Source organism: Prunus mume, linkage group LG2 (assembly GCF_029339155.1).
Source record: "Prunus mume cultivar Tortuosa linkage group LG2, ASM2933915v1, whole genome shotgun sequence".
Lineage (NCBI taxonomy): Eukaryota > Viridiplantae > Streptophyta > Magnoliopsida > Rosales > Rosaceae > Prunus > Prunus mume.
The window spans coordinates 46791212-46800871 of NC_142699.1; the positions used below are offsets into that span (position 1 = coordinate 46791212).

Genomic DNA, 9660 nt, shown 5'->3' on the forward strand with positions numbered 1-9660 from the left:
ACACCGAGTGCTCGAGAAGGAAAAAGACGAAAAGTTTTCTCTCGAAGCTTGAAATTTTTTCTCGAGTTTGGAAACGAGTGCAAGTGTAAGTCGGTAGACGAAAAGTTGAATATATTCACACACCGTTTCATAAACGATGCGATTAATAGAAAGCGCCTTAGTATTATATATTAGACGTCGGTATATGTTTTCACCGCCCTAGTAAATTTGTTTAACGACCCTTAGTTTTCATAAAATGCCGTGTTTATATACAATTCCACGACGATATTATCTTCAATAAAAATATTAATTAATTAGTTTTCCTAGTAAATTTTTTTCTTTTACCAAAATAAAAGAATAATTAATTAATTTTAAAAAGCAATAAAAATAAGACAGCGGTAATAATAAGAATCGCCCTAGTATGTACTTACCACAACATTAAAATAACATCAACTGATGTGGTTAATAAAAAAGCCTTTTGACTTTTTGTATTCCGAAAACGACATGGTTAGTTGGGCTCTACACGTGAAAAGTTTACTTTAAATAAGTAATATTATAAGTTACCACGTCGTTTTTTATATTAAACCGACGTGGTTTCCAAACACCTTGTTGACTTCATTTTAATAACCGACATTGTTTGTAATTTAATACGTCCTACTTTTGTACAAAACCGACGTTGATTTGTTATGAAACGACGGTATTTTAAATGTAACCGACGTGGATATGAAATTTTTTGTATAAATAGAGTTTTTTTCCATGATTTCTTTCAGTTTCAGTTTTCTATTAGGATTCCAATTTCGTCTTGCCCTCTGTCTCACCTCTTAGGAGGCAATTGTTTGGATGTTGATGTGTGTGTATGTTTGTGTATCTGATTCACAAACATACACACATCACCTAAGTTCAAAAAATTGTCTCTCTGAATGCAAATCTGTGGCTACCGTCGTGAAATTTTAGGAGGCAATTGTTTGGATGTTGATGTGTGTGTGCATTTGTGTAGATACACAAACGCACACACATCATCAACTTCCAAAAAATTGTCTCTTTGATTGCAAATCTGAGGCTGCCGTCGTCAAATTTTAGAGGCAATTTTTTGGATGTTAATGTGTATGTGCGTTTGTGTATCTCAAAGACACAAATACACATACATCATTAACCTCTAAAATATTGTCTTTCTGTGGTCCGATTATGATGAGGAACAAAGTTCCATCTGATAAGATTTCGTAACCCTTGGGATCTAAGAAAAATCTAATTATGTCGGCGGTTTTCTATATAAACCGTCGTGGTTATTTCAATTCTTGTCATTAAGTTGATCTACCGACGTAGAATAACAAAATCCAAAAATAAGTTGTTAAAAAAAATTCTTATTAAGACGACGGTTTAAATATAAGGTATGACGTATAAAGTGAATAAATACGACGGTAAATTTTATAATACGTCGTTAAATGAAAAAGCCCAACGTGATGAGAGTTAAAGATACTGTCGTAGAACTATACAAGAAAGACGTCGATAAATTTATCTTTGCCGTAGTTGTACATTAATTTAATACGGCGGTATTTTGTATTATACCGCCGTGGATTTATTTGTAATTATACGGCGCCTTATACGAAAACTTGGTCGTGTTAATTTCGGAGTAAAAACGGCGGCTTTTTTTGACATCGTTGTCTTTACTTTCTACGTCTGTCTATTCATACCTTCTGCCGTTCTTTGTTGGCTTAGATTTTACTCTGTGGAAATCGTATTTCAATAAGACGTCGATTTTTTAATTAGGTGATTCGTTTTTTCGAAACAACCATTGGAATCTCCATTTTTTAGGTGTTTAAGTTGTTCTTACATGGCGGTTTTATAGAACCATCATCTAAAGAACGACGACGGTTTTCCCTTAAACCGTCGTTTTTTTCTGGTCGTCTTTGTCACTTTTTGTAGTAGTGTGAACAAAACTACAAATTCACATTAAAGCTTAAGTTTGGATCAAACTAATAAAAATTACATACTCATATTAAAAGCTTTCCCCCTAGCCTTAGCTAGGGAGTTAGTTCCCCATAAAATAAAACTAAAACATAAATTTAGAACTAGAAGAATTGGAGGAAGGAGAGAGAGCTCAAGAGAAGATTGTGAGCTTGGTATGTGTTTTGAAGCTTGAAGACTTCTCTATTTATAGGGCTAAGAGGGAGGAACATCATGATGAATTCCAACGCCACCATTCCTATTTTAATACAATCCATAACTCCCACTTCATCTTGTCTATTTTGGTGAGGTTGCCATAATTCCATTGTTGAATTCTTTTCTATTCCTTTCCCTTTTCTTGTGGCTTTCATCATCATTTTAGATAATATGCATTGAATTTGATCTTGTTTGGAGTGGATGACAACTTACAAGCATGTGAATTCCATTTCTTCTTGTTTGCTTTCATCCCATACTTCTTTTACTTTCTTCTTTTGGCATGAGTGTGGCACTTCATGCATTCTTTTCAATTCTTTTCTTGCTTCTTGCTTCCATCCCATTTGCATGTGTTAATTGCTTGGATGCTTCACTTTGTCCATTTCTTCTTCATCTTTATTTATACAATTCATTCTTTTGAAGGGGACATTTCTAGTCATGCATGTGTTTTTTTTATTCTTCTCACAACGCACACGCATGCACACCTACAAAAATAGAAAATCATTTATCAAAGTGTTTGGGCCTAAAATTGACATGCCTAGACCAACAAAGGAGGCCCAGAATAAAACTACAAAACTCAAACAGTTTTGTCTTTGAAAAAAAAAGGGGGAAACAGAAGCCCAAAATCCAGAAAGGGCTAGCCCAAGACCTATCAAAACAGACAAGCAAAACTTGGGCCTCAAAAGAAAAGTCACCTTTGGGCTCCAGACAAAAATAAACCCAGCATGATTTTGATAAAAGAAAAGACCCATTTCTTTTTAGAAAACCACGTGACACCCTTTTATCATATTTGGAAAAGTCAACAAAACCAGCCATTACAGAGATGATTAGAGAGGGTCATTAGCGCAAAGGAAGGACATCTCTGAAATTCGAAAGATCAAATCCCCTTACATATGAATATATTTGGAGATATTTCTTCTATTCAGAAGGTGATTTTCCCAAAGAGATAAGCAAACACAATCTCAGAGAAAGATAAACAAGAAAATAGGGACACTGTTCAAAAGCGAGAATTAGACTAACCATCACGGTTCTCATGGGCGGTTGGAATTAAAGAGGGTTAGGTTCTTTTTCAAGAAAAGCAGGGAAGTGATCTTAAGAACTGACTATTCAGAGCTTATCTATCAGAAATTGATCAAAACCCCATTTCTTTACAATTAAAAATGAAATATCTTTTTAAAGAAAATTGCCGCCCATTATTTAAAAGAATTACCCTACTCCAAATAACATCTCTTATAAATACAAGAAGGAGTGAACAGGGCAAAAAAACAATCAATCCAACACTCAAGTCATCAATCAAACAAACAACTCAAAATCAACCAGAAACTCACTTGAATTCCAAGTGAAAACCAGCTTTAGATCAGAATTCCTAAGGTTCAGACTTAGAAAATAAGTCATTCAAAACGAGATTTCTCTCGTTACAAATTTGGTTCAGCAAAAAACCAAGACAGGTAGAGCTTGAGCTTTTCCCAAACATGAAAACCTCAACAAATTTTATAGTACAGTCTCTAGCCCACTGAAGTCCTCGAGAACAGCCACTTCTACCCTTACAGATTGAAGAAGCGCGATTACGCCCACTCAAGCCTCACAAAAGCTTGAAGTGTATTAAAGCTCGCCAAAATTAACCTTTGGTATCGATCTACAGTGAAGCTTAGCGGTGAAGTTGTTAATGATCGTCTAGCCTGATATTTCCAAATCCAGCCGGATCAGAACCTCCTATCCAGGCAGAAATGGAGTTCCAGCTGTCCTTTCATCTTTCTAGCTTGGATATTTATGTTTATAGTTTTGTAAAAGGCAGTTATGCCTAAGACAGCTTAAATTCCATCAACCATTCTGGCCAGAACAACCTCTTTATACTGAGATAAATTGTTAAAGTCCTCACCAGTCTGAGGCAAGAAAAGAACTTACTTGGGAGATATTCCTCACCCAAATTCACAATCGCTTGTTTATAGAAATCAGTAACTTGGGCCGCAAGTTATCAATTCTAGAATAAGTCTGCTAGAATCTTCATTGCTAGTAGTGGCACGCTGATACACCAAACAAAGTCGACTTGCTGACCAGTCAATGGTTTTCAAGGCAGTAGGGAACTTTGCCCTTCCACCACAGGAGTGATCACAAAACGGGTGAACACAAAGTTAATAAAATAGCATTAAACCAATTTGACCAATTAAAAATATAATTGCACAATATTCTTTAATTACCCCTTATGTTTGTTTTGAAATTAAACGCTAAGGGCAATAAACATGTGTTATTGTGTTATTATCACAGTGGACAATGGTTCAGGGCTGGGACGAAATTCTTCAAATTGAACTTGCTGATGCTGTTGAATCTAGGGCGGGTGCGCCAGGATATTAGAATATGGGTTGCAGAAGGCGTTGTGCACTTGGGGAAGAAGACAATGCCTACTTTGAATCGGATTCTGGAAAGAAAGTGAGAGGGAGAGAAGAATAAAAAGGAAAAATGAGAGAGAGAGAGAGAGAGAGAGAGAGAGAGAGAGAGAGAGAGGAGGGAAGAAAGAAAAGAGAAAGAGAGGAAGAAGACGGAAAAGGAAAAAGAACAAAGAAAGAGAAAGAAAGAACAAATCATGATTTTTCATTTTCTTTATTATTTTTTGGTATTGTTCTGGTAAAATGACAAAATTACCCTTATAATTAACAGAAAATTGGATGGAAGTCCAAAAACTTGATTGACATGTGCTAAATTGACCATTTTAAATAGTCTGTGGGCTAAATTAGCTGAAAAAATAATTCATTGTGGAGATTTCGACAAGCGTGACTGTTCAGGGGGGGTATTTGACAGTTTACCCACATTTTATATATTGGAAGTTGGGGAATTTGCAGTTGAGTAAGTAGTAATAATTATGGATCATGAGGACAATAAGGTGAAGAAGCCTTTTGAGATTGCAGATAGAAGCTTAATCGACTTGGTCTTCTCTTGGTCTCTTAGGAATGTTCTCGACAGAGATCTTTACAAACACCAGGTTTTGTTTCCAGTTATTTATCTCCTCATTATGCATATCTAGCTATTGTTCTCAACTTTCCTTTCAACTCATTTGTTAAATTTCTTTTTGTTTTGAGTTATATAAATTTCACATTATTCACTTTTGCAGGTGACCAAAATTCCAGAGACATTTTCGACCGTGGCGGGTTACTTGAAGTCATTCATTCCTTCACTTATTGAAGAAACACATGCTGATTTACTCTCAAACGTTACGGCAATTTCGCAGGCACCTATTTGTGAGATTCTGACTGTTGAAACTTCTAAGCATCATAGGCCTCCCAAAGACTTGTTTTATGAAATTACAGTTAGGAAGATGATTGCGACAGAAAGCAATGCAGGAAAATATGAGCCAGCGGTTGGAGATATCTTTGCCTTGACAAATATTATACCAAAATGCATTGATGATTTGAACAGGCCTACAAATTTCTATCTTATTGCATATGTTCTCGGATCAAAAGATGAAAGCTCAGACAATCTCCAGATACTCTCATCAAAGCCTATCAGTGGGGAAGGATACAAGCAAATAAAGAGCATGACCACAAATGTTTGCTGTCTATCTGATGAACATGACCACAAATGTTCGTGTATGGAAAGCGTTGAACTCAGAAGGGACAAACACCAATATCATTAAGAATGTGCTGCAAGTGCAACCCAATTCATCAGATGTATTTTTCTGTACTCTTATCCTTAAACTCAAAGCAAATAGTCTATCCCTCACTAATCCATTTCATGTTTGTTTCTTACAGAGGAGAATTCTTGCGCAATCTGTTTTTCCGAAGACATGTGCTCCCCTGACTTTTCTACAAAATGGCCCACAATGTGCTCTGATCTAAATGATTCCCAAAAGGCTGCAGTTTTAAACTGTATCAATTTGAGTAAGTGTCATCACCACAATACTGTAAAACTAATATGGGGTCCTCCTGGAACTGGAAAGACCAAGACAGTCGGTACGACACTCTTTGTCCTCTTTAGGTTGAAGTGCAGAACACTAACATGTGCGCCGACCAATACTGCCGTGTTAGAAGTTACGGCACGACCCTTGAGGTTGGTTAATCAGACTCTTGAATATGGAAAGTATGGACTAGGAGATATAATTCTATTTGGGAATCTGGAGCGGATGAACATCGATAATTATAATGACCTTTTTGAGGTATTTCTTGATAGTCGTATTAGTATTCTGTCCAAGTGTCTTGCCCCTTTGTCTGGTTGGAAACATTGGTTAGAATCCATGATAGGTTTACTTGAGGATCCAGAGCAACTCTATTCCTTGTATTTAAAGGAAAAGAGGGAACAGCACAAAAATAATGATGAGCACGATGAAGAAACTGATAATAGCAGCTCAACAAGTGATGATGAGAGTGATCTTTTGACGTTTGAGGAGTTTATGAAGAAAAAATTTGATTACTTTAGTGAGCATCTGAAAACTTGTATGGTAAACTTGTACACCCACTTGCCAACATCTTGCATTTCACTTGAGGTGGTGAAGGATATGATTAGAATTTCGGATTTGCTAAAGTTGATTAAATCTATATTGCATCGGGCCGGTGTTGCTAATGAAAGGTTGCAATCACTTCAAAAAGATTGCGCACAAATTCTTAAGTCGCTTCGTGAATTTTCTATTCCAAATTCAAATGACGGACAAACAATAAGAAATTTGTGCTTGGCAAATGCTTGTTTAATATTTTGCAGCGTCAAGCTCTGCAAAATTGCACACTGAAGGAATGGCACCTCTGGAAATGTTAGTGATTGATGAAGCAGCTCAGCTGAAAGAATGTGAATCAGCAATTCCCTTACAACTACCTGGTCTTCGCCATGCTATTCTCATAGGAGATGAGATGCAACTCCCTGCTATGGTTAAAAGCAAGGTTTTCTTTTTACCCTTAGTTTTCTTTAGGTTTTTAAATAATGAGAAGCTTATACACACGCACACATTCATAAATATATTAACATCTTAGCAAATGAACTTGTTAGCTCTCCGAGAATGCTGAATTTGGAAGAAGTTTGTTCGAAAGACTTGTACTGTTAGGCCACGAGAAGCTCCTTCTTAATGTCCAGTATAGGATGCATCCATTGATCTGCAGGTTTCCGAAACAGGAATTCTACAACAATCAGATATTAGATGGTCCAAATGTCAGTGAAGTAAGCTATGAGAAGTCCTTCATTGAGGGCAGAATGTACGGGCCATACTCCTTTATAAATGTAGCCAATGGAAAAGAAGAATTTGATCGCGGGCATAGTCTGAAAAACATGGTTGAGGTTGCTGTTGTATATGAGATAGTTTCATGCCTTTACAAAGGTAATTACTGTCCTTAGCTAGTTGGTGTTCTTAGTTGTTTTAAGAATATGCTGCTTGAGAAGGTTTTAGCTTGGTACATGATACCTACTACTCGGTAGTTTTCTTAACTTTTCCTTCTTCGCCACAGAATTTACTCGAACAAAGAAGAAGGTTAGTATTGGGGTAATATCACCTTACAAGGCTCAAGTTAATGCAATTCAATTGAGAGTCAGAAACTACAGTGAAGTTTCTGGCACAGATTTCTCTGTAAGTGTGCGATCTGTTGATGGATTCCAAGGTGGTGAAGAGGATGTGATAATTATCTCCACTGTCAGATGTAATGGGAATGGATCTGTAGGTTTCCTCTCCAATCGTCAGCGAGCAAATGTGGTTCTAACTCGTGCCAGGTATTACTGCATGTTACATCGTAGCTTGCTCATGTTGTAGATTAGATGTTTTGTGAATCATTGGTAGTTTTGATGAAGTTAATTTTTTGTGGTTGTGTTGATTTAGGCATTGCCTTTGGATATTGGGGAATGAAGCGACATTGACTAACAGTAACTCAATTTGGAAGAATCTAATTCTTGATGCAAAGAAACGCGATTGTTTCTATAATGCTGATGAGGACAATAACTTAGCTCAGGCTATTGCAGCAGCCCTTCTAGAGCATAACCAACTACATACTCTGCTTGATGCTGATTCTATGCTGTTCAAAAATGCAAAATGGAAGGTATGCTGCTACTTCTGGTTTTCCTTTTTTGTAATCATCAAAGTATTTGCTTATGTGTTCATTAGCAATAATCAGTCTTTTTCCGATATAGGTTTCGTTTGCCAACGAATTTAGGAATTCAATAGCAGAAATTAAAGACACCGAGATTCGACAAGACGTAATTTCTTTAATAAAAAAGCTTTCTAATGGTTGGCGCCAATCTCAGAATGATAAAGTGATTATAGGCCATGGTGGGACTTCTGCTGAATTGCAAGAGACGTATGAAGTCAATGAGCTGCTGTATCTCATTTGGAGCGTAGAAATTCACAAGCAGAACTCAGATTTTGTCCAGGTTATGAAGATTTGGGACATTGTCCCACTTTCTGATATTCCTAAACTTACAGAGCGCCTTGACATCGTCTTTGGGAATTACACCGTCGATAAGATGAACCGTTGCAAACACAGATGTTTTGATGGGTATGTAAATTGTCCTTGGAAATTCTTTTTTTCACCTTTTATTCCTCACAGGTTGGCGAAAAACTCAGTTTCATAGTACATCTAACTTCAGTGGATTTAGCTTAAATAACTCATTATTGCTTCACTGGTGATCAGGGTCACTGTTGTTCCAAATAGATGGCCAGCAGATTCGAGCAGCTGCGACGAATCTGATCCAACAGAGTTCCTTTCAAAACCATTTTCTTCACTCAGTCTGAGAGATAGGCCATCATCAAGTTCATCTTTTAGGTATGTTGCATGCATTTGGTCGAAAACATTTAAGCCTGTTGGGATATCCAGCTTTCACTTCCTCTCTTCTACAACACAAAATATGTAGCTCAAATCACCATTTCTCTAAATTGTGTTCATGGATTGCTTTAATTTAAGTACTAATTATTTCGTATTAATTATTATTATCAGAATGAGTGGAACCAAGGGCACCGGATCGAGGCCAAGATGGTAGTTAATGTTGCTTATTTAATGGTACAATTTTCTATATGTTCTTCTTACTTTCAACATTACATTTGAGTAATCTTTTCATAAAACAGACTTTGGTAAATACTAACAATTTGGAACTTTAAAAGACAGTGTGTGCAGCAGCAGGAGGCAAGGTGTTTTAGCTGTATGTTGGAAGGTTGTAGCCATTGCTAATTTACCTGATGTAGAAGAAGCATGTTTCTGTTGGTCTTTAATTTCTTGATGCGGCAATTCAGTGAAACAATTATCGAAATATATGAACCATTTTAATTATTTGATAGCTTCTATTGGCGTTGGTTTTTTTTATTTGTTTTGTTGAAATTTGAAAGTTTTTTTTTTTTAAATTGTGGCTGTTCTTGATTCATTGGTCCTCTTTTATTCTTGTGAAGTCCTATTTAAAAGTTCATTTTAAATATTAAATTTTGCATTTAAGTTTATTATTTTTCATTTAATAATTAATCTTTTTTAATTAGTGAAATTGCAGGGATTGAGGCATTGGACTTGATTGTGGTGACGAAATTAAGAAAAGTAAAATCACAGTGACCAAAATTGTCCCTAAACCCGAACCTAG

The 9660-nt window shown here is 36.3% G+C and overlaps 1 pseudogene across 1 annotated transcript; it reads left to right on the forward strand.

Annotated features, from left to right (window-relative positions):
• The first annotated feature begins 4993 nt into the window (after positions 1-4993).
• Positions 4994-9362, forward strand: LOC103322339 (uncharacterized; annotated as a pseudogene). The gene is made up of 9 exons (XR_016123594.1): positions 4994-5113; positions 5243-5798; positions 5885-6998; positions 7105-7429; positions 7557-7815; positions 7922-8138; positions 8230-8594; positions 8730-8861; positions 9033-9362. The product of XR_016123594.1 is annotated as an uncharacterized LOC103322339 (transcript).
• The last annotated feature ends 298 nt before the right edge of the window (positions 9363-9660 follow it).